The sequence below is a fragment of the Myotis yumanensis genome, unplaced genomic scaffold (genome assembly GCF_028538775.1).
Source record: "Myotis yumanensis isolate MYYU_CA2020_CCGP unplaced genomic scaffold, mMyoYum1.0.hap1 SCAF_10, whole genome shotgun sequence".
Taxonomy (NCBI): domain Eukaryota; kingdom Metazoa; phylum Chordata; class Mammalia; order Chiroptera; family Vespertilionidae; genus Myotis; species Myotis yumanensis.
The window spans coordinates 73110810-73115475 of record NW_027223761.1 but is presented as its reverse complement, the minus strand read 5'-3'; positions in this window follow the sequence as shown (position 1 = coordinate 73115475).

Here is a 4666-nt window from a genome sequence, read left to right as displayed (position 1 = left end):
GTGGGGGATCTAGAATCATGGTCTTTTCCTTATCTCAGCCCAGATCTCAGACTATTTTTAGGCAACCCATCCCTTTAACCTTACCTCAGTTACCCTGTTGCGATAGATCTTTTTACCTCTCCACTTCTCTAGGAGAATTTTATTCAAAGGCATTTTGTTCCCAAAGATTGGCTATAGATACATTCTCCTTAATAGAGCTGGGGGGACTTTGTAAAGATGCAAATCTGATCATGTCACTCTTCTGATTAAAAATCTTTAATAGCTCCTCATTTCCCACTGGATAAAGTCCAAATTTCTCAACATTAGGTGCTAGAATCAGCTAGACTCTGTGAGAGTCCCAAGCTTCCCTCCCAGCTGATCTTAGATATACTGTGGTTCAATCAAAAGAATTTCCCCCTAACTACATAAGATTGTACTAAGTCCTAAGCATCCTCATAGTCTCTGTGCTTTCTGCTATTTTAGCACATTTCTGAATTGTGATTTATTTATTTCTCTATATCACTTTCTACACTGTGTATTTTTTTTAGGAGCAGAGGCAGTGTCTTATTCTCTGATAAATCCTCAGGAGCTGCTACAGTCTAGAAAATAAATACTTGTTGAGTTTCTTTTTAAATATGAATAATGAATGAATGAATGAAGATATCTCTGTTTACTTACACAAGACTATATAACTCAATATTTATTGGGGTTTTAATACAGTGCAGGTCTTTGGATTTTACAGGCTGTTGCCAATTTAGCAGCATGGGAGATCATATACATAGGGAAAGGAAAAGTTCAAAAGCATATTAATAGACCAAGACAACATTCTCAGTGCTCTCATTATATTATATGACACAAAAAGAACAATAATGGTTTAACTGGCCACTCACTTAATGAACCTGCATCCATCTTGTCAAAATGACCTTGTAGGACTATGTGGCGCAGTATTGCAATCATAACAGCTATTGAAGAAAGATCGAAGGCCCAGAACTCATAAAGAAGAGATGAGTCATAAATTGAAAGCAGGCATGTGTGGCACCATATTTGAAGTGCAGAAATGAATTAACTAAGTAAAAATAAGACCTGATAAATTGCCTGTCACATAGCTGAGACCACTGCAGAAAGAGTCATCTTTGAGTCATTATGACAATACCACATATAGACAGGTTGAGAAACAATCTGAGTAATGGCTCTTTATATTGAACTAGAGGCCGGTACACAAAATTTGTGCACGGGGGTAGGGGGGAGGTTCCCTCAGCCCTGCCTGCACCCTCTTGCAAACTGGGACCACTGGCTCCTAACCGCTCACCTGCCTGCCTGTCTGATTGCCCCTAACCACTCGCCTGCCTGCCTGATCGCCCCTAACCACTCTGTCTGCCTCTCCGATCACCCATAACTGCTTGCCTGACTGCCTGATCACCCTTAACACCTCTGCCTGCCTGCCTGATCACCTCTAACTGCCTCTGCCTGCCTGCCTGATTGCCCCTAACCACTAGTCTGCTTGCCTGCTTGCCCCTAAGCACTCGCCTGCCTGCCTGCTTGTCCCTAATCACCTCGGCCTTGGCCCCCACTGCCTTGGCTTTGTCTGGAATGATGTCCAGAAGGTCACTCGGCTATCTGGTCTAATTGGCATATTACGTTTTTATTATTATAGATTAGGAATAATCTTAATTGAGCTGCATATTTAAAGTTGTTTAGGTTTCAAGCTCTGAAGGTTCATATGTACAGGTTTCCTGAAGGCACAGCAAGCTCTACTTTTAGATATATAATCAGATAGTCATTCCTATATAGCACAGCTTTGAAAATACTTGAGCAAATAAATGTAAAATTCTACCTAGCTAAGTGGAATGAAAAGAATGCAGCTTTGAAGCCTTTTAAAGATAGATATAGTTTCTCTATGTTCACTAGTTGTGTGATCTTTGATGAACAAACTATACAACTACTCTTGGTTTTCTTATCTGTAAAATGGGACACAGAGGATCTACCTTAATAGTCCTCTGATGTAATGCTGGGGAAAAAGTACTGAACACATTTTTCTATTCAGAGCAGATTTGCCACAAAAGTCTCACTGCAGCTGCAACCATTTCTTACAATTTAGCAATTCCTGAGTCTTTTCTTTCTCCACCCATTTGGAAACAGAAATGTTTTCCAACAGCAAAAATTTGCCCCTAAATATATTTGCATGGATAATAAGAAAATAACATCAAGCAGGAAAATTGAATGTTACTTAATTTCAATGCTTAATTCCTGTTAAATCCTCATTATTTTCCTTTTATCTTTCTGTTTTCTAGTCTTTCATATGCACTGAGCATGTGGACTAGTTCTTGTATTAAAATCTACACTGGGCATTGTTATCATATAATGAGGACTAAAATAAACCCTTATAGGTCAGCTTTATTTGAAAAAAGTGCTATAGGTTTCTGATTCCTGATAATAATAAGCTCTAAGCTTAATGGCTTGAGTTCTAAAAAAAACCAGTTGAAGCTGTTCTTAGTTATTAACTTTTTAGTACAAATCAGTGTCTGATTCTTTCTCAAAGGCTGCTTTTAATAGAAAAGTAGCAGAGGGCACTGTTGTGAAGGAGGGAGTCATCTGCTTGGAAAGAGACTGGCCATGCTGAAGACCAACAGCCTACTTACCACAGTTACTAAAAACCCAGGTTGGCTCCACCCACAGGTGCCATGTGGAACTGTTATAGGTCGCTCCTTTAGCTGCTATATTTTTATCTTGTTTCAATGTAATATGTGCAGAAATTGGTAAATAATTTATGGAGTTGTAAATAAGTGATGTTAGTATTTTACAGAAAAAAAAGGCATAAAGCCACAAATTTTCACTGTCTTTCACCAGATTCTTTAATGTTAGTATAGTTTTTTTTGTTGTTTTTTTTTTTTTTTAGAATGGCAACAGAATTGTATATGTCTGTATTTCACCTTTGTCTGACCCATTTTTCAGGTAAATACACATCTAGGTAATTATTATCCATGCTTTATCGTGTTACCTGGAGAGCATGGAATGTGCAAGGAATTCAGAATTGAATTGAATTGAATTCACCAGTATCTGTTTTGCTTTGTTGTTGTTGTTTTTAACTTCAATGATTTATTCCATTTTCTAATAGCACTTTATTGTCCACATATGTTGTTTAGATGTTAGATATGGCCTCTACATTTTCAAACCTCCAAATTCATTTGACCTGTGTTGAAACTGAGTGCAATCATGTGGCACATGATTAATGCTGATGGTTGTCTTATTGCCTATGATATAGGGGATCATATTTTTATGTGTCTTATGAATCTCTTAACAGCCAACCATATATACATTTTAGTAAAGCATCAACGGTCTACCACATGCACAATATAAATACTTCTTGTTGTTTAGATGTATTGAAGACAAAATTATAAATCCTGTAGAAAATGTAATTGTTATACTTAAATTACCAATGCTATTGCTTTCTTAATTGACTCAATTGACTCATAATCAGGGCTTCTGGTGTCCTGCTCTTAAATACGGTAGAAACTCCCACAGCTTTAGTCTGTACTGAGTAAGTCTCAGGTGATGCTCAGGATGGAGAGGCCATGGTGATGGGCTGACAGGACCAGAGAGCCAGCTAGTTGCCGTTGATTGGCAACTCTCCAGGTCTGTTCTCACCTCTGCTGTTTTACTTTGTGTACTTAAAACAAGTAGGTCCTCAGGGATATTAGAGCAAAAACTCAGAAATATGAAGCAAAGAAGAAAAAGAAAAAGGTAGACTCAACTGTTTCTGTGAAGAAGAGTTAATCCACTAATAAAATAAAACATTGTTGAGCTTCTAGGTACCAGGCACTATTAAGTGGTGGGAACAAATATGTCAGAGTTTCTGCTCTGAAGGATCTTAAGTGTAGTGAACTATGCAAATGAGAAGCCAAGAAATTACACTACAGCATAAAATAGTCAAAACACAAGGCTCCAGCCTGGCTGGCCTGGCTCAGTGGTTGAACGTCAACCTATGAACCAAAAGGTCATGGATCAACTCCTGGTCAGGGTACATGCCCACTTTGTGGGCTAGATCCCCAGTTGGGGTGTGCAGGAGGCAGCTGATGGATGATTCTCTCTCATCATTGATGTTTCTATCTCTTTCTCCCTCACCCTTCCACTATGAATTCAATAAAAATATATTTAAAAAAACAAAAAACCACAAGGTTCTAAAAGATCAACTAAGTGAGACTTTTAAATGAACCTTTAGGGGATGAGAGAAGCCTTCCTAATGATACTGACATCTAAGACAAGACAAAGATAGAGGTAGTCAGTGAGGGAGAGGTGGAAAGAGGCTGCCAAGCAAATGAAAGACAAAGGGGAAAGAAAAATGTGGTACATCACATCAAGGAGCCTACTACAAGTGGACCGATGTGGTCACAGCTCAGGGGTGTGGAGGGCAAGCCTGGGTTTTACAGGTTCTAGCCTGTGTCACTTTTCTTCTTCAAAGAAACTAGGAAGGCCTGACTTTAGATGCTCGTGGCTGAACATGAGCTGAGAGTTGGATCCAGTGTGCTTGAATCAGAATATATTGGAGGGGTTAGTCTGCCACAGAGAAAAGCAGCATGCTTATAATAAACCAAGGAAGATGAGCCTCAAAAGTCAGGACACACACACACACACACACACACACACACACACACCTCTGAAGATCAAAGTAGTGAATGGGAAATGGAGG